This window comes from Calonectris borealis, chromosome Z (assembly GCF_964195595.1).
Source record: "Calonectris borealis chromosome Z, bCalBor7.hap1.2, whole genome shotgun sequence".
In the NCBI taxonomy this organism is placed as follows: Eukaryota; Metazoa; Chordata; class Aves; order Procellariiformes; family Procellariidae; genus Calonectris; species Calonectris borealis.
Window position 1 is genome coordinate 38276461 of NC_134352.1, and position 21018 is coordinate 38297478.

Consider the following 21018-nt stretch of genomic DNA (forward strand, 5'->3'; position numbering starts at 1 on the left):
GCGGCCGCCCCGGCCCCGGCCCCCCCCGGGGAGCGAGGGCCGGGCCCGCCCCCCGGCGCCGCGCGGCTGCGGCCCCGCTCCGGGCGGGCACCGCGGCCCTGCACGCCCGCCCCCGGCCGCCATACTGCGGGGCGACCCAAACTTGTTACACACGGGCACCAACTCCTCCTCCCGCCGCCGCCCTGCCCCCACCGGCGCGGGGAGGAGGGGGCTGCGGCGGCCCAGCCTGCCGCGGGGAAGGCGCCGAGGCGGGCGGGCGCCGAGGCGAAGGCAGCGCCCGCAGACCCCCGCAGGTAGGAGCGCCCGGCGGGGCGGGCTGCGCGCCGCCCGGGGCCGGGGAGGAGGCGGCAGCGGCGGCGGGGGGAGGAGGAGGAGGAGGAGGAGGAGGGGGAGGAGGCGGTGGCGGCGGCGCTAGTGGTGGAGGCGGAGGCAGAGGCAGGACGGCGGCGCTGGGGCGAGCGTCTGGCCGTGCCCGCCGTGCCTGCTCCCGCTGAGGTGGGTGCGGGGGCTGCCGGCGCGGCGGGGCTCGGGTCTGCACGGCGGGGGGCCGGGCGGGCGGTACCGGCGCACCTGCGGAGCGGGACCTCCCGCCGGCGGGGCCGAGCCCGCCCGCCGACTGCGGGGAGGGGGCGCGGCAGCGGCGGCGGCGGCGGCGGCGAGGTGGTACCCGGCGCGGGCGCTGGCAGCCCCCGCCGGCGGCGCGGCCGGAGCGGAGCGGGGCGGAGAGGAGGAGCCTCCCGCAGCAAATGAGCGAGGGCTGGCAGGTTTATAAATGTGCTTTTTCTCCCACCGCCCCCAAGCCCCGCAGACGCCGGCGGCAGCTCGCCGTCTGCCCGCCCGCTGCCCGCGGCGGCTCCTCCTGGTGCGTCCCGGGGCGGCGGGCCGGCGGCCGGGCCCCCGCTGCCGGTCCTGGCTGCACCTGCCGCGGCGGCGGGGCTGGGCGGGGGCCGGGGGCACCTACCGGGGAAGGTGAATAGGGATGCGAGGCGCTGTCGCCGGCCCGGTCGTTCCCCGGTGCCGGCCCGGGTTGCCATGAATGTGTCGGGGCACCTCGGGGAAGGCTGCTGTCCGCGGGGAACCGCCGAGCCGCGCTCAGCGACGGGCAGGGCGCTGTGCCGGGTGCTTGCTGCTGGGAAACTGGCTGCATATGTTTTGAAGAGCTATTACACGCTGTGTTATTTTTCAGCTGTCGGGAGAGTTTAAATCGGGTCTGCACAGAGGTGCTGAGTTTGCAAGGGATGGGTAAAGTGACATGGGAGTTTCTGTCTATTCCTGTCTGCCCTCCAGCCAATTATGAGGGGTTGTCTTCTCTGCTGCTTTGTGGAGGTGTGGGCTGTTCGGCGGCGTTTTCTGCGTATACGAAACCACGCAGCATCAGTGTTTAAGGGAGAAGGAGTGAGTGGATGAATGCAGTGGTTGTAACTTTATTGTTTCAGCTTGTTTCTGTTATGTGACTGCCATTAGCAGGGAGGGGAACAGGAGCTTGTTCCTGCCCTAGTGTGGGAGGGAACCCGATGGATCTGCAGGTTGAAGAGCTTTTTCATGTCTGCTCTTTGGTTTCATGCTGAAACGTTTGCCTGCCTTCCTCTTACCTCCTGTCTTTATTTCACCTACCACTTGCAAGGAGATACTTCAGCTGCAAAATGTGAAACATTATCTTTAAGTCTATGACATCCAGGTATTGCTACTAAGCTCTGGAAGTCAATGTAAAGCCTCTTTTTTTTAAATTACAGTTCCTACAGTAATTAGCCATAGGCTGTTGACTGCTTTATGACCATCAGGCTCAGAAATAGCTGCTGATCTCATAGTCCCTTTTGGATACCTGTACGGAGGTTTTGTTAGAGAACTGTTCAATGACTTCTTACATTAGAGTGTGAGCTTAGGCAGTTATGCCGGTGCACCTAAAGGAAGCCCTGCTGCCTGCGCGGGTGGCATGTGCAGGGTGGGAGTATCATTTACAAACTGGGTTAGAAAGGAGCATTGTGAGAGAGAGAACCGAGTAGCTCATGTAGGGTGAAATACTGTGCCTACCATGTTCCTTGCAGGGAAGCCTGTGAGCACGGTGTGCTGTCTGGGATGAGCAGGCTATGGATGGGCACTTGTAATTCTTTCAGGTAGCAGAGATGAGGTGCGGGCGGCTCTTCTCCACTGAAAGCAAATGAGTCGTAAGGGAATAGGTTTCTGCGTGTATGTTCATCAAGGAAAAAAAAGAAAGCTTTGCAAATGTGGAGCTGCACTGACAGGTGAAGTCTGTCTCTACTGGGATTTCTTGGCCTAGAGAGCAAATAATTCATCCCCCACCCTCAAAAAGCAATTATTCTGTGTACACTTAGTGGTGGTCAGGGTTTGCTAAAAAGTCTGCTTGACAAAAGCTGCTTGGACTCATACCTTCCAAAATAGGTCTATAGCTGTTTTGTGTTTTTTTTTGTTAAAGAAACAAAAGGCATTGTAGCTGGTGGGGAGGGCGGTAGCTCCTTCCACAGCGCATGAAGCATTTGATGTCAATGTTTGATGTGAGTGGATTTATTCAAAACTGTAAGACTGATTCATAGATTTTTCTGGACATTGTATGTACAGGTGTGCCTGGAGACTTCATTTCATGTGCTGTGTTGCCCTCTCTTTGCTGGTGTTATGTTTCAGTCCCCTCTCCTCCCCCAATATAAACAGCTATTACATTAAACACTTGATAACCTTCTGTTAACCTGCTTGCATGGATACAGCTGTGCCCTGCCAAAAGCGTGTGGCTTTATACCACTTAGAGATCCTACAGGAAGGAGAGATGATCTGGATGCCCTGGCGCATCCCTCGCTGGCCTGCCTCCTGAGCAGCTGAGCTTCAGAGTAACCCGCTTCGTGCAGCCTCTTACTGGGGAGGAGCTGGAGACCTCTCCAGAGGATCTGTAATCTGCCCAGGGCCACTTGGCTGGAGTTGGAGACTGCACTGTGCTTGCTCTGCTGCGTGCTTTCACGCTCTCTCCCAGCCATCTTAAGGGGTGCATGTTGAATGAAAATTATGATGTTAAAATATGTTGTCTTCGATGTTTCCTTGCAGTGAAGTAAGTGGAGGTCTCTTTCAGTCAGGCCTTGAATGAAAGAAAATGAATTCTTGATGTGAGCTGCTATCACTTGATCTAATACTTGCATATGCACCTAGTTTGCAAAAGGTGTTGGGTAAATTGGTAGATGGTTGTGCCTTACTCTGATTCTAAAGATGATGATCCAAAGTGGGACTCTTACCTAAATAGGTGGAAATAACTATGATAGAAATGCTCCAAGATTTTGTTATCTCTGAACTCCTCAAATGTTTTGTTTGAGTTTTTGTTTTCTCTGGAAAGAACGGAATCTCAAGCCACAGTTGGTGCAATTTGGTAGATCATAAGAAAATAAAGTATTTCCCCTGAATGCTCAGGGATGAGGTTCTTTGTCCCAGTTTTTGCTGTGCAAAGATAACTTGAAATGAGTAGTGACAGGGAAGGAAAGATGTAATTGCCAAGGTTGACTAACATTTCTTGGAAGCCTTCAGTGCTTCCAAGTGTTGGATCTTGTAAATATTAATATTATTCTATGATGTAAATGAGTTGAAAAGTAGTTTCTGAAAGTGCATGACCATGAAAGTGTTATTCATTAATGGATGCTGATCTACTACGCTTCCCACTAAACTGAGGCTTAATTACTTGCAGACATGACTGAGAGAATTTTTCACAATGTTGTACTTCTGGAAAAATGAATGAAATGGTAATATATTTGAGGTAGCATGTGATAATAAGAATGGAGATTTAAAGGTGACAAAAAGAAGAAGCAAAGCAGGTCATAAACTCCGCTGAGTTACCCTTTAAAGGTTCCTTTTTTTTACACCTGTATATAAATTACAGGTTGAAAGTTTAAAATGAGAATTCAGATTTTCATTATTGTGGTAATACTAAACAGTTTAGTGGTGTTCTTTGTTGTGCCTAACACTCAGCTGCTGTGTGCTGTGTTTAGTTAGCTGAAGAAAGGTGTGCCTGGTTGGGAGGTTGTATAATAAATAAGGAGCTGGGAAGTGCTTTTGGCTGTTTTACTTGATTTTTCTTCCCCTGAAGCTTTTCCCTTCCTCCCGTCTAACTGGTCATTTTTCTGATGATAAAGCAGCGTTTTATAAGGCCTTCTCCACCTGGCTTTGCACGGTCTTGTGCTTGAGCGTCTAGGCAGATAGGGGGAAGTGTATCGAAAGGAGTGAGGAAGGTCCCACTTGTTTTACTGGGGTCTTGAGTTTCGGGAAGATGAGGTGGCTGCAGAGTTGCTTTTTCAGGGTAGCACACAACTGGCTCTGTACCAAGAGGAGCCTGTGAATGCTGAAGGGATGCTGCTGCAGCTGCCGTTTGGCGGGTTAACTCACCTGTGCATTGATGTAGCTGTAACAGGCTGGGTGGAAGCTATTTTAACTGTTTTCCCTCTGATGCGAGGCTTTTGTCTTTGTGTCTCAGGTGAGTTAGTGAAAGGAAAGAAAATGACTTCTTGTGTTCCCACTACTGTTCAGTTACAAACCAAAAGTAGCACCTCCTATTTCAGGTTAATGTGCGCCATCATCTTGGATGGGGAAGTTGCAGGTCTTGCTGTCCAGAACTGGATTAGCGAGGTCTTCCATTTAATTGTGTTCTGGCCAAAAGGCTTTTGTGTTCTGTCTTTTATCTACCTGTAAAGTTCCAGGAATGCAAAGGGCTGCTCAGCTTTCTGGCTGGAGGTATCGCTGCAGCCTGCCTTCACTATGAGGGAGGTTAGTGCCTGTAGTAAGACGGGTGTTGCGCTCCACTTCTGCTAACCTTGGGTGTCCAGGAGCCGCTTTTCCCTCCTGCTCCCTGCCTTGCCAAGCTGTGCTGCAGCAAGCTTCTGGGTACGTGAACACATTTACTCATGCCGTTTTCAGAAACAACAAGAAACTTGTTTTTGGTGCTGTTAGTGCTTTTTTATGATGGGATGGAGGGAGAACAAAGAAAAGACCTCTTTCAATGAGGGGGGCTTGCATGTTGTTTGTAGTACTGTGACTCAGATTTTTGACAAGTAAGTGTTTTAAAGCACCAAACGGCAGGCTTCACTTCCAGAGTATGTTCTTACAGTGCCTGAGGGGGAAACAAAACAGATCGCAAATTAATAAAAACTTGGACTATAGATGTGATCAGATAAGGAACTTTTGTAAGGACAGTGAATAAAGTTAAGTCCATGTATCAAGTTCAGAACAAGTTTGTTAGTAATTTAGAAATAATACCCATTTTCCTGTCTTTCCCTCCTTTTCTACTTATTTTTTTCTCTCTGTTCATGTACAGCAGTGAACTCATAATCCACCAGGCATTTTCTGCATTGATCCTCTTAGAAAATTAGTATTAGCCTATATATGAGGCAGACCAAAGAGGATTGAACACTGTGCTGCAAAATTAGTACCTGATGGCCTCATTGCAAGGACAGGCAGGTTCCATTTCACTTGTTCCCTCTCTCTGAAGAATGCTTTCGGTGCTGTGATACAGCAGGGGCTTTTCTATGTTCCTGTGCACGATTGTGCATGCCGAGCGGATGTGTACGTGATTGAGCACTTACATGAAATGTATGGAATTAGCAGACTGGGAAATCGTGACGTCCTTAATGCATCTGGTTACTCCACTGAGCTGGGAGACAGAAGAGGATATGCAAAGCAGGGGAAGGTTTATGGAGACAGGCATTTCTGCTGGGAAAGCAGGCAGGAGAGTAGAAACTACTGCAAACTTTATTAGCTCTTTGCTGGTATGCAAGAGAGACCAACTGGTGTGTGGACGCTAAAGCAGGGTCTAACACGACTGCAGCGAGGTGAGACAGAGTGGGGACCTGGTGTTCTCCTGTGCTTGAATACCGCCTGCCAGGTCTGGACAGATTTGCATGCATTGCAATGCCAGAGAGGGAGGAAAAGGGAGAAAAATGCATGAAACATGATTATAGTTCTTGCTTTGTTCAAGAGTAGTTTTCAAGGGCAGGCTTTAACTGTGTTTCTGCTGAGTTTTTCCTCCTCCCCCAATATAAAGCAGGCATTCTCCTTGCCCCAAATGTTTGGGGTTTATATGTATATGCTCAGTTGTGTTTGTGTTTTTTTTTTTTTTCTTTTCATAAACAAATGATGCTCTATGAACTTTGTCATTTTATATACAAAGAGATGCATAGAAAAGTGGAGGCTTTTTTTTTTTTTTAAATAATGTCTTTGTTCTCGTTTCCACTGAAAGAGATAATGTGTTATGGTGGTTTGTTACTAGAAAAACAATGCAGGATGTAGGGAAGAGACCTAGAGACATGAAAGTTCTTGGATTTGTATTTGAATTCTCTCTCAGTCTAAATTTGATGTGTTTGGGGGAGAATGGAAAAATACAGACTTTTTTTTAAACAAAGTGCGCTATGGAGTTGTGTCTTAAATCAGGTTGTTGAGGTTGCGCTTGGCTTTGCTTGGGATTGTTGTAGTTAAACTCCCAAGTTTGAAATACTTCAGAAGGAGCTAGCTGTCTCTTACATTGTTTAGATTAGTTGGTCAAAGTTTGTGTGAGGACACGCTAAATTTGGTAATTTATCTCTGTAAAATGCATTGTTGTAACTTCCCAGTTTGCAAGTTGTCTCTTGTGACAGTAGGAAAAAATGAATCTGCTGTGCCTTGTGGTGTTTGGGACTGTCATATGCACATAGGTAACACTGGTATGTTCTCTGGAGTTACAGTAACTTTTAAGTATCGATACAATATTTTACAGATACCTTTCTCTGTGCTTTTACCTCATCCAGTAATGCTTGAATTTATTCTGAAACCATTTATTAAATCGCATTTAAGAAATAAAATCCCAGTTGTTAACGCAAGCAGAACACTTGCTGTTCAGTGAAACCAGATTAGATTCTTCTCACTCACTGGAGGACGTAAGGAAGACAGAGTTTGTGGGAAGAGGCTATACCTTTCATTGGACCAACTGATATAATTGGGAAAGTGATGGGAATATAGACAGGCTTTCGGACAATCAATCTTTTCTCAACCTAATCTAATAAAATATTTATCACCCTTCCCTGTAAGTCCCATCTTGGATGTTCTTGGTAGGCTCTGTAATTCTTGCCAGACGTTGTAGTGTGGGCTGTGAGATATTTCTGAGTAAATCTGTATTTAATTTGAGTATGGTAAGAATGATCTGTAAAGCATTTACAAACAGAGGAGTGTTCTGCACGCAGAAGTTAGTAGCCAGGGCCCTGACCTTGCTGGCAGGTTTCTGTGGATGGAGCATTGCTGAGGTTGGGGATATGTCTGCAGCGGTTTACCTGTAGGACAGGGGCCCTGCACAAGCATACTGCCCTGACGTCTCAAAAACAACAAAAAAATTAAAAATAGTTGCTATAGTAACAGGGCAGTAATGCTTTAATTTGTCATTTTGCGTATAGAAGTCTGCTGGAGCAACGTTGTGCTCAAAGCTTTTTTCCTCTCCCACACTTCTGTTGTTTCGTTTAACAAAAAGTGCGTAAAATGGCCAGAGGCAAGAAATTATGCATTCCTGTTTTCACTCAGCAATTGCTTAATTACTAAGGATTTGCTAGAGATGCATATGTATGCGCACACAGACCCCCTTTCCTATTTGGCTGCAGATGTACCCTACCTGAAGGGTCCATTTGTCAGAAAATTAGTCGTCCAGCAGAACTGTAGGTGCAAAGAAAACAAATACCCTTGATAGAACTAATATCCTGTTCCCCCCCTCCCCCCCAAGAACACAAAACAAAACAAAACAAACCCCCACAAAGCCACTAAAAAGTATCTGTCTTTTGCTCAGGAGTAAGAATTACATTTTTTAAAAACCTGTTAAAATCTAGTCTTATTCAGATGAGAGAATGGCTGCCTTTTTCTTCTTGAAATTATTGGGGTTGTTAAAAATGTGCAGTTACCTGTTTAGATGCTTGGCCCTATGGAAATAAGTTTACTATTCAGTTGAATCTGACTAGTTTTTATTCCAAAAAATTGAAATTGATAAACTGCCTTGAAAGGTCATCCTGATTATCTGCTAGATAAGTGAGACATATAATGGCCTTTTCATTTCACTTCTTTTGCACAGGATTTAGTTGTGAGGGGTTGTATGGTACGTATCTAAGACAGACCTTTTCATAGGCTTAAGAGCTTTCCTCTCTGTGCAATTCTATCTCCCCAAAGAATTAAATAAATAAATAAATAAAACCCCAACACATGTGTACGTTCACAGCATGTTAATTTTTAAAAATATTTGACTAGCTATTTTCAATGAGGGTAGATGCTACTGAAATAGTGTTGCCTTCAAATACACAAATAAATAACTCTAAGTGTATCTTGAATCTCATATTTTATATGTCTAAGGGATTTATTATTGCAATGACAAAGGCTGTGTGATATAAATCTATTTCATACAAACACATATGGCTGTGTAAATTAAATGTGTGTATTTTAAAGCTAAAATTAGTATTTGCTCACAGAATTAAGATTCTGATAAGGAGGCATTCTCCAGTGGTTGAATTTGCCTATTTGGAATTGATTTTTTTTGGTGGTTGTTGCATCTGCCCTGAAATGGGCCTCCTATGTGCATAAATTGATTGTGCATCAAATGGTACACACTGATATTCAGGAATTCCACTGAGGTTTTTAAGAACTTCTTTTTCCTGCTTTTGTAGTGACAGCCACCGGGGGAAAAAGTGACCATTATTCAGAGCCTGTCTTCTGTTGTCTAATTTAATTGTTGGCTTTTATGAGAGTTCAGTTCCTGTCGCTGCATGTCTGCCTCTGTTTTTCTTCATAGCTATGCCTTCATCATCTGGAACAGGATGCAGATTTATTATGTCAATTGCTTTGGAGAAAAGAAATTTCTTAACAGATTATGAAATGATGCTTTTGATCAGGTGAAACATCTGATGGCCTTTGCCCTCTCTGGTTTCTGCTTAGTGTCTGCCAAGAAGGTTGTACACATTGAAGATCTGTTTGCCGCTGCGTGAAGGGTGGTGCCGAAATAGGTCTGGGAGCATGTCCAGGGGAAGGGGCGAGTACAGCAGAAAATCACTTGAGCAAGAGTAGTTAATGTTTGTCTGTGGAAGGTGAATGGAGTCAGCTGTGCTAATTTCTATGCAATAAATGGGCTTTGGGAGTCAAAGGTGTTAATGTGACCCTGTCATTACACGGCACTCGGTAGTGACGGGAGCTTTGAGGTTCCCACAGAGGGATCCTGGCCTGCATATTTCCATGGCAACTGCCATCACTTAAACATTTATAACCTTTGATTAAAAATACAAAAAGGAGGGGAAAACCTTTTAAACATTACAGATGTAAGCTTTAACTAGGTCTTTCATTTTAACAATATCCCTTATTTACATTCCTTGGAGTGTGGGGGTTTTTTAAAGAACGCAGCTGTCCCTTCCCCATTTGGTAGGCTTTTAGATGACATTTTGAGGTAAATGAGATGTTCTGGAGATAGCTGTCTGGCTTTGATCATAGCTGCACTGACATCACTCCACCAATTTGGTTGCTATTTATTTACATTAGTATATTTTGTACCAAAATTATACTTGAAGTCTATTATGCAAGGAGATTTGCGTCTCTGATAAAAGGGTTTGAGGAAAATAACTAATTCTGTGTTGAATAAAACTTATTTTTAAAGAGGAGGAACATGAGATATACCCTAAATTATAGTCTCTTAAGCGGTATAATGGCTGATACACAAAAGCCTTATGCCATTGGGGAGAGCAAGCTGTTCCTGCAGAAACTGAGGCTTGCTGTTGGCTTGCAAACTGGAAGATTGTGCTTGGTGCATCTTCCCATCCCTCCTTCCTCTCCCCCACGTGTGTGTTCTTTAAAGTGTTTTACTCCATGCTATGGTGGCCAGGTAGCAGTGGTGTGAAAGAAGTGCTCTCCGTTCAGGTCAGGTATTCTCACGTCTAATGCTCAGGTGCAGCATGTTATGCTTTCTGGGAGCTTCTCACTGCTGGAAAGCAGTGGAATTTCGGAAGCAAATGGAATAATTTTCCATTATATTTTTCTGCTTTCTTTTTAATCTTGGGGTCCCCCCCCTCCCCCCTTTTTTTTTGCCCACCTGACACTCTCTTTGAAGCATCCTTGGGGAGATGAAGTACTGAATGTGCTAGTGGATTTCATGGTTAGGCTGCCAAAAGTTGAGGCTTAATTTCAGGACTAGCATAGTGGGAGCTCTGAAGAGAGATGAAATAAAGCTATGTTCCTTCTGTGCCTTTACTTTGGGCAGCTGAAATTTGGTTTTGCTTTGTACTGATCAGTACTGACTGTGGGTGAGGGCAGAAGTGGTACGACTGGCTCAGGGAGAGAACATCAAAAGTGTAAGGGGCTGTTTTGCCAGGACTGCATGCTCCAGCGTTTCACCACCGCTTCTTTCCGAAGGAGAAGTATAGATACTGCTAAGCCTAATAGCACGTGATTGGTATTTCAAATGGATGGGGCTGGCTACGGCTGCCAAAGCAGAGAGTTTTACTGCTACAGAGGTATCGTTCCATCCGAATTTCTAAGGCTGAGCACACTGCATAGTTGTTAGTAGCCTCGTGTGCTGGGACCACGGAGGGGCCTTCATGCTGGTCTGGTACAAGCCCTTACCATTCCTCGAGAAAGTTGTTAGTACTGAAGGACCTGGTTGGTTACTGTGGAAAGTTCGTAACGACTACGCAAACATGACTGGGAAGTTCATATAAGGATGTCCTCCATTATAGCAGAGACAGAAGGAAAAAGAAAACTTGGGGGAAAAATGAAAGGGCATTGTGAAATACTTTTTTTTCATCTAGGCTAGCTATGGATATTGATGCTGTTATTAATCCACACAGTTTTGGGTTGGGAATGATTTTCAGTATTGTTGTGTATGAGTAAGTACTTCTGACTACCCAGTGAAATAAGAGAAATAACCTTTCTGGTGTTGTGTTGCTTGCTTGGGATCTAAATACGCTTTTGAAAAGCAGCAGCATACAGAGGTCATCGTGATGTCAGGGCTGTATGTCAAACGGACTTCTTGGCAGAGTTACAGCATTTCCCACAGTTTTCATGAATCAGAAAGGTCGGGTTTGGGATTAGTCTCTTTTTTTTTTTTTTGAGTAGTCAGAGGATGAAAGCTATACAGCCCAGTCTCAGGAAACAGCCCAAGGTGTCGTCTGTGTTGAAATGTGCATGTACTAGTACGGACAGCTTGCTATTACATATTCTTGTGTTGCAGTTTGTATGCTTCCTTTTAGTATATTGAAATGTTTGCGATCCAGTGCACTTTTTATAACAGTCATGTCATCATGAAATCGGTTGGCTCATTTATGACGATTGAGAATGTACAGGTCTTACAAGCATTTAAAGATCTGTGTTTTTATGTTCTACAAACTTAGAAGATGCTGTGCTTCAGAGTGATCTCCCCCCCCCACTTCTTGTCTGAGTGCCTTACTCCACTTTTCCCTTTGTACCTTTAAAACAACTACCCATTCTTAATTTTTTTACATGCCATCAGCCATTCTACAGCTCAAGTGGCTTTTTGTGAAAGTTTTTGATTAATCCTTGTAGTTTCCATTCTGGAGATGCGTAGGCGGTGGAGCTTTGTCATGAGAGGAGAGTGGTTACTGCTCGCATGTTGCGAGGAGAAGGGGTGGAAGACTTGTACAGGCATTAGGGCACGTGCTGGGTGACGCTGGTCCCTTGAATGACAGCACCCCCAAAGGGCTGGGCTTGGGCAGGAGCTGTGCAGCGGGGCGGCAGACTGAAACCCTCTGAGGGCATTTGTGGCTCAGCTCATGGCCTGGGCTGGTGGCAGGTCAGCGATGAAGCTGGTCTTACCTGCTGGTAGAAGTCTATTCCCAAAGCAAACTGATGTAGGGTTTTGAAAAAGAATGGTGATTTGGTTTGGGGGATATAACGACTCAAGTTGACCCACTAGCAAGCTGGAAAGGAAAGAAAGCTCTAAAAGTTTTGCAAGCTAACTGAAAAATGTGCACCAGAATATGAATGTGGATAAAAATAACGACCTACCTGAGAAGGAAATCTCTGGAGCGAGTAGCGGCGATGTTTTGCCATCAGCAAGGCACTTGGGTTTTCACCGGGTGAGCGCGTGTCTGCCTGAGAGGAGACCTGGGCCCTAGTCAGGGATGGGGTCCAGAGAGAGGTCTCTCAATTACTATGCTTTCAGATCCTTGAAAGTGAGGATTTCTTTGGCTAAGCTCCTTTTCGATTGCTGAGTTATGAGCTGTTGTTTTGGCAACTTTTGTTTTTAACCAGAGTTAAGCAACTATTGGATCAAGTTGCCTTACCACCTTACAAGACATTTTGCGAGTGTGTCCAGGTACACCCGTGAAGGGGGCTGTCGTTTGTCTTTGGGTAAAAGAATGCTCTCGGTGAAACACCAAAGTCACAAACCCCCTTTCTAAGGTGGCTTTGTTCCAGTGGTTACTCACCGGAGAAGGAAAGCCATGAGGTTTTCGTCAGCTCCTGCGGTGGGGAGGGAGAGCACTCCCATAGCTGTCGTATGGTGCGGAGGATGGGTTGGGTCGGTGCTTGAGGAAAGAAAACCTTGTCTGATAGCTTGCTTCTGTATCGTTTACAACTAAGATTTTAAACTGCTATTTCAGGGCCCTGAAAACTTGTTTAGGAGCTTTGTGAGGGTTTATGTCCTGTTTCTTCACTAAGAGAGTAACAACAACCAAGCTCCAGATAAATAATATTATTTGAAACTTCCTAAAAGGCAGACAGAGGTGTGTAGAGGTGGGGAACCAAGTTGTCGAAAATCAAGGATCTTGGAAGCGCATGTTGAAGTTTGAAGACGGGTACATAAAACGTGGGACGGACCCTGATGATCTGAACATGCACCTCCAGCTGGAAAGGTGCTGCAGCAGCTCTGAACTTGTGTGTTCAGACCATGGTGTTTGGGGAGTCTTGGTGGTCGGTTCATCCAGATCCTGATGTATCTGGATGAAGCTCAGCTGGAATAGATATGTATGCAGGAGATAATGTTGTAGCCTTTGTTCAGAATTTGCATGTTTTTGTGTTGGCTTCTGAAAAATGTTTTAATGGTTTCACTAAAAAGAGCAGTGTGGATTTTTAATGTAGTACTTTCATTACAGCCAGTAGCACCAGGAAAATGTTTGTTCAGATGCCCATATAGGATTGTGATTGCTGCAGTCACTTCAAAAGTTCTTCAGATGTGATCAAATGACTTCAGTAGGCTTTTCTGAGATCCTTCTTGCAGTGTTGAAAGTCCTTTGTGATTACATGAGTTCAGGGTGTTCAAGCCTTGAGTTTTAAGAATTTATACACTTTAAAATTGTAAATGTGGTATTAAGACTGAGATGTTATATTTCATTATCCGGCCAAGATGCTATATTTAGTTATCCAGGCAATATGTTGTTACTTTTTTTTTCTTTGCACATTGCTACCTGTGAGTGCTCCTTCTCTTTACAGACACAGGAACCTTTGGTTAGGGTTAAAATTAATCAAATATTGACAGTAAAGCCATAGCATTTTATAGGCCTTGCTATCGAATACTGGCATACATTAAAATTCTTATGGGAGGCAAGAAAAAAAAAGTTTTATTGCTGAGATACTGATGATAATGATACCTATTGATTTCAGCATTCAAAGAGGAAAAATACAGAGTTTTGAGTCACTGTGTTTATTTCAGCAAGTCATTTTTTGAAAATGTATTGATGGAACTATTTGTACTGTTGTGAGCCAGAACAATGTCAGGTGGGTACTGCCTGTACTGGAACAAGCAACTTTATTGTTTCCTGAATCACCCTGAGTATAAGAATGTGAAGGCCAAAACTGTAATAAAACCGGGTGATTATTTCTTTTCACTCAAAGAGAAAAGCTGTAGCTAAAATTCAATTTGGTTTTAATTCTTGATGTTTCATTTCCTTTACTTCAAAGCATTTGATAAAAACATAGTTGATACTTCGCTTTTAAAGACTGGTATATTCCATACAACTTAGAATTCAGCCTTCATTAAAATTTAAACCACTTTAGTCTGATTTTTAATATCAAACTGCTTAGAAATGTTTTAATCTAAATTTTAATATCAAACTGTTTAGGTATTTACATGGGTAGAGCAAAGTTGATATTTTAGTTAATTTTTAGTGACTGGTATATGTAGGTTATGTAAATCAGGTCATATGTGTGGCATTCCTAACACGTGGGACAAAGAAGAATTGCTTTTTGGCTGCCTAAAATTCCTAATGCTATCATGTACAACAATGTACACATAGCCGTCTGTTCTTTTTGCAAATTACGTGCTACAGATAGCCACATTGGCACAGATTTGCCAGACTCATCACACTGAACCAACAGTGGGACGCATGCCAGAGGGTTAAGTGTGTGGAATAAGAGGCAGGGCATGGCATATCCAGCACAGCACCCGCAGATTTACCAGCAGTGTAATGGTTGTCTTTTCTGGGGCTTTGTTGTGATTGGTAAAGTGTGTGCGACAATCCTTCAGAACCTTGTATTTATACTGCTTTCAGTGCTTGGGTTTGTGGGAGGGTGAAAGCTGTTCACTTTCAGAAAACGCCCAAGAAAATACAGAATTCGGCAGAGGCTCTGTCAGCCAGCGGGCTACTCACAGGAGTAAAGTCCTCGTGCTTGTTTCGGGGTCGGGCTTTGTGGCAGGTGGACGTTGGAGTTCGCTGAAACAGCCGAGTGTTTGCTGCAGCGGTTGTGGAATGCTTCTGGACTTTGGCTGTAACCCCCTGCTTAGCTCTTTGGCAGGAGGACGGAGCAATCCGGTCCAGAGCCTGAGGTCAGCTTCTCGGGCTTTTACATCTCTGAGGGTTGTGTGGAACAGCCTAGCCCTGAAATCGGTCAAGGGGAAGAAACCGTGATAGCAGTGAAGATCAGTAATGAAGCTTTATGCTGCTTCTTGTGGCCATCTGCAGAGTCGAAAACAAGTTTGTGAGCTTTAATGCGTGCTAACAGCTGTCTTTGTACACGGGGGTCGCGTTGACGTGCATCATAAAACAATACATTGATTAATCAAGGAAGTGTTCTAGTGTGAACAGGAAACTGTTAAAAAAGCGGCCTTTTCAGTAGCACTTCCCCTGCCCTGTCTCAGCTCTGTCTCCTGAAATAACGCCGTTTATTTGCTTCTCAACTTGAGTGTTTTAAGCGCAAAGCAAAAGCTACTTGTAGTCAAGCTTTTCACATCTACTTGGATTGCTGCTGTGTTTTTCCAACTTGTAAGTTTCTTAGCGTGCCTATGATCCTTTGAAGGATATAAAGCACTTCCTATTTCAGATCTCCCAAAGCAAGGATTGCTTTCTCCATTTTCAAACTCCTTGCTTTACTTCTAATACCTAATTACACTTGCTTTTCAAAGTTTGTGTGAAGAAGTTTAAAGGTTTCTGTGATGTGGGATGGACCAAAGGCAGTTTAATCTTCTATAGTTGACAAAAATGTGAGCTTTTAAAAATAGAGGGGAGCAGAGAAGAAAACAAGCTGAAATTTAACTGAATCTTTGAGAGCTTGTGGGGGAGGATATGAAGGCTTCTGAAACTTTCATCCCAACAATCAAACGATGTCTGATATAACCAAATTAGGTAGTTCCCTGTGTGTGGAGAGGAGAGACTTGCGGGTTGGGAAAGGACAGTGTTTGTCACTTTCTCAATTAATGATTTCCATTTCCTGCGGAAATCTGAAGCTGCTAGACTGAAGTGTAATTGATGGTTTTACGGTACTACCAGTGCTGTTGTGTTCTGGTGCATTCAGGGGCCCCAAGCAGAGCTTTGGTCTGTTAAGAGTTTATGGTATAAACATGTGTGGGAGACATGGTCCCTTCCTCGGGAAGTTTACAGCATGGTTTGAAACAAGAAGAAAGCGAGCCTCGTGGAAGGAGGAGAAGCAGAATTTGGAAGAGCAGATGAAAGATAACCTGTGCGGTCCCACTGCATCTGGTCATTGAGCTGTGCCTTTGGCTGTTGTATCCGAAAATGATTTCCTGTAAGTCTTGCTGCAAATGTGGATCTCAAACACGTGAGGGGGGGGGGAAAGCGGGCAGTAGCTGTTAGTTTATTGAATAAGCTGCAAAATGAAATGGGTGTGGGGCAGGGAATACGAGAGTCTGAGCTGTGACTTGGTGTCAAACTTCAAGAGCAGATAACTAGCAAGGGGGCAGAGTTGGGAAGGATGGAAAACTGGATAAAAAGAATGGATTAAAAAAACCCAATTATGGGGTTTAGGTGTCGTTACAGAAAAGATGATTTAGGTGGCTTATTGAGGATGGTGAGGATCACGTCTGTATTTTCCGTTGCAAGTAAATGTGTGATGCGGGGAAGAGAAGATGACTTGTTTTGAAGAAACACACCAGTGCAATTTCCAGATGCTGACATTTTGTTCTGGAGTGGAACTACAGCATGCGTTACTGATCTGAAATTTGTATTCTTGTGATTCACACATTTCCTTCTTGGTCTACCTGCTGCAAATGTATTAGCAAAGCCCAGGAGCGTGTTTTTTCTCTCCCTGAGAGAAATAGAGATCTAGTTTTGTTTTCTAAGGTATTTCTGCAGAGAGGCAAATTCATCCCATTTTGTAACTCTAGTGTAATTTTACTGGTATCCTTCTTCTGCCAGGGCATGAGAACTTCCAGATCTACTGCTGCTTGTTACCCTGTTCACACTGTGATAAAAATTTAAAGATAACACAATTGATTATGGCTTGGTATACCAAAAGTGTTGTGAGTTCATTTCTACAAATGGATTTTCCCTGAGGTTTGTATGCAAGGCTGCATTGATTGATCCTTGGCGATGGCTATATTGATAAGCTAAGTCCTAATAGGCAGCTGGTGTGAAGTGGGTTTTTGGAGGGCGACTTTATTGGAATATGGTTCTCATTAGGGGAGAGCACCACATTTAAAGTCATTTTAGTTCCTGATGTTGCAGTACTGCCTTGTGGAGATGGTGCGATTACTCCAGGGAGAAGGTGGAAATGCCTCCCATCACTCAGCTGTCTTCCTGCTGATTAAGGAGTGACGCTGTCCGAGATGCCTTTCGGAGGCAGGCAATTATTTTCAGCCGAAGAGGTGTTAACCGAGAACTGAAGCCTTAGGGGAGGAAAGGGTGAGCAGGGCTGGAGAGGGAGGGGGGCACTCACAAAAAATGTAGCGTTTATTTTGTTGCTTCTAAGTATTGGGCTCTCTTTAGAAAGCTTTCACTATTTGCATGGTGAGGCATTTAGTGCTTGCGGCTGACTCTGCACAGAGCTAAGTGTTCTCTGTTTCATATTCTTATTTTTACACTTGCTTAAATATAAAACAACTTAGTGTTAATTTGCATCCTGCTGTATAATTAGTGAGACCAGCACAGATGCTTTTCATTCTTGCTACTCTTTTCAGATAGTATTGGGTTTTCTGTTTTGTTTTTGTTTTAATATTGATCCAAAATCTAGTTTTAAGCAGCAAAGGGATTTATATCCAGCAGGCTCCTGCCATGCAGTCATTATTTTTGTGGCAGGCTCATTACTTGATGACAAAATTCAGGCCATTGCCTACTGCTCAAGGCAACCTTTTGCTACGGTCTTTGTAAGACAGCTGTGGGAACAGTCATGCAGCTTGGGTTGCAGGTAAGAAATTAATTTTTTTAGATATTTTGTAAGGCAGCGTAAGTTAAAAGCTCATTTAAAGGTTCTTTATCAAGTAAATTAGTTGTCACAATAGGGAATAATTTAGTAGCAGCAGAAAATAATTGTCTTAACTTAGAAAATGCTATAATCTAGGCTCCAAATGAGAGAGGTTTATGTAGCGTTGTCACTGTTGACTGATGTCATTACATCATAACTAACAATGAAGCTGTTTGAGTTACTCAGCAGATGGAGATTTCTTAAACTGACTGAGAGTCATGTTACCTATGTGGAGATTAATTGTAAATGATCTTATCTTTATGTGTACATTGGAGAGGGATCTCTTTCTCTGACTAGTCTTCTTAATTTCTCTAATAGCCTAGGTCCAGCTTGAGAGTACTCAGATGCGCACACATAGGCGTAGTCCCCACGAACAGCAACGCCTGAGCAAGTGCCTCAGTGGTCTTGTGATATGAACTATTGGGAGGCAGTCTTTTTTTTGTTGGTACATTGTATGTAGATACTGTATATTTTCTATTGCCATACAGCTGAAATATGAAGAATTAACGAAAAAACCCTTTGATGGGTGTATTGCGTAAATTGTAGCTGAACAGACGGCTGCTTTGTTTACACTGTGAGTGTGCAAAACTGTAGTTTGAATCTTGAGATCTATTTTGAAGACCTTGGACTTTGAAGTGATCTGTATTAGTGTATACAGAATAATCTGTGTTTATGTAAGTAACTGGTAGTTGAATGTCAGTATTTTTCTCCCGAAGAAGAGCCCTGCTGAAGTTAGAAGAACAAATGGGGGGTGGGGGTGGGGTGGGGACAGGACAGACCTTAGTTGTGGTTGTGCTCTGGAAGATATTACTAGGTTTTCTGGCTATTGCTGTTAACTCATGCTGATGCTTTTGTTTTTTATTAAAACTTAGGGTACGTGTTGCATAACTAGTATATGCTTTTTCTGATTTTGTCTTTTTAAATTTAACTGTACCTTGATTATCAGCATCACTGAAGCTTGCTCGAATAAATGAATGAAACTCATTCCCCACAAATCCAAAATCAGTAGGAGGGTGTTTGCAAATATGTGCAAACCAAAAGGCAAACAAGAATAATACCTGCCTTTTAGGAGATATCAGAATAATCTTTTGTGCTTCTAAAAGTTCTATTTTCCTTAACAATAAGAATCTATTAAATATTGGAAGGATGCCATTACATTTTAATGACATTGATGCTTGTCTAATAAGAAACAGGGAAAACAAAAGGGGAGGGGAATTTGTGAGCATTTTGAGAAGCTAAGACTTTAAGCAGAAACTCGTCTTATGTTCAATTAACAGATTTTTCTTTTTTTCTTCTTAATCTGTTGAAAGGTTTCATTACTTTGGTCAAGGTCTAAGGGTACTTATTAATTCTTAATCAGGTTTTCTGTTGAATTCCATCAGGAAAAGAGAGTCAGAACTGTCATACAAAGAAAAAAGGGGTGGATCAAGAGACACGAACCTTTGTCGCTTTGGGTTGCTTTGTGGTGGCTAGGCACAGAGTGGTGTCTGAGGCTTGATGTGTTGAAATGACTTTTCCCCTCCTACGATAAAAAAAACCAAACTTGTGTATATATACTTATATCCAGGGAGATGACAGATAGCAGACAAAATAAGAGCTGAGGATGTAGGGTGCAGAATGGGGAAGGTTTTTACCATAGGTGAGACCATGGTGCAGACAAAGAATCGGGTATCTCTCTCAAGGAAGTCCACCTTTGTGGAGAAGGGATTTTTTTTTCCTAAAAAACGTTGTGACTGAGTAAATGGTGCCGGGGTCAGGGCGCAGCCAGCGCAGGACGGGTGCTGGCGGGAGAGCGGCGTTTGGCCTGGAGGTCGTAGGTCCTTCAGAAAGAGCTCGCTGCAGCAGGCTTTCCTTGGTTTTGGTTTGGCTTTCGGGGCTGCTGGGAGATGAGGCTTATTTTCGTGGGTGCGGGTGGCTTTTCTCTGTGCTCAGCCTGAGTGATTCGAGAGGGTGGTCCCATCTATCGGTGGGAGATATGTATGATACAGACCTGCTTTTCTCCTGAAAACTGACACGTGGTGTAATTTTGGGGAATGGTAAGCTGACGCTTCTGATCCAGAGTAGCTGTCTTTGGTGTCTCGCTCTGCGGTTGGTGCTGCTCTCCCCATCTTCTGTCTGGGTATGTGGCTGTGTCTGCTTTTCCCTTTTTTTTTTTTTTTTTAAGCGAATCGGACGCCGTGTGACTGGTGCCTGGTGTAACTCCCTCTCCTGGGGCCGCGTTTATTAATGCACTTCAGCACAGACTGTTCTGCCTTTGCTTTTGCACCTGTCCCTTACGTTGTAATTAGTTTTCCCCTGAGCTCTGCAGGCGCTGGAAGCCAGGGGCAGAGGTGCAGGTGCCGCGGGGCGGCTCAGCAGGTCCTCTGCTGAGCTGGTGGCAGCGGCTGCAGCGGCGGGAGCCTCGCCGGGGCTCCTGCCTGCCTGCGGCCTCTTCTCCCGGCCCGCCGGCAGACTGCCCGCCCGCCGCATGCCAACACTCGAGCGGGCTGTGAGGGGGGTGCGCAGAGGGACCCGCCGGGCCGCCCCGGGTGTCGGGGGGTAAGCCGCGGTGAGTGGTAGCCAGGAGAAACGAGAGTGTTCCTCGCGTTAAAGTTGTGTCCCCTTCTGCTGCTTCTCTCTTCTTACACGATGCACATTTTGCTGGGGCTTTTTCTTTTTCTTTTTTTTTTTTTTTTAAATCTACAGACCCTTGTATTTGCAAAGTATTTTTCATGATGCAATTTTTATTGTGTACTGAGAACTACTCCTTTGTCGCGGCAGAGTTGTGCTGTAAGCTGAAGAAGTGTAGTTGCAGATTTGGAGTGGGCAGTGTTCAAATTTCCTTTTTCATTATTCAGTCAAGAGCTAAATGGTTAAAACAATGAATAGAGGTTTCCGGTTACCATATTTGTATCAGTTGACTGCGTGTTTTTCTTATTAATGAAATGTGGCTAACCAAGTAGTTGGCATCTGCTATGGGAGAGGGAAATATCAAAAATCAGTTTTATGACTTTGCTTTGTAGACCAGCTGTTTAACATAGTGCAGTAAAACTCTGCAATTTCAGCAATTCAGAACGATCTGGCAGTTGCACATTGTTTCATTGAGTGAACAAAGTCGCTATTGTTCTTCTGGTTGTTGCTGTTTGCCTTCATCAGTGTAAAATAAGGTCCGCAAGAACTGCTGTGAAACTAACGATCTCTTTTGAAAGAATCGCAAACATTTGGGATTAGTCCGGCATTGCTTCAGCAGCGTGAACAAGGACCAGATGGGGCTGTGTAGCACAGCATGCCGGAGCAGGAGCCAGTGGTGCATACTGGCTTTCGCAGTTAAAATGGCTTGTAAAAATAACGCTGACAAAGTCGCCCCATTGCATTCCCTTCCAGAGATGCAAACAATCTAGAGGTTTGGGGAGGGCTGCC

At 44.4% G+C, this 21018-nt stretch overlaps 1 protein-coding gene across 2 annotated transcripts in view; it reads left to right on the forward strand.

Moving 5' to 3' along the window:
* Positions 1-413: 413 nt before the first annotated feature.
* SEMA4D (semaphorin 4D) overlaps positions 414-21018 on the forward strand; it is a 101284-nt gene continuing 80679 nt past the window's right edge. The window contains exon 1 of one of the 2 annotated variants that reach the window (XM_075136743.1): positions 414-495. The gene's annotated coding sequence lies outside the window, so the exon portion shown is untranslated. The remainder of the gene's footprint in view (positions 496-21018) is intronic. The other variant, XM_075136742.1, reaches the window with a different exon arrangement.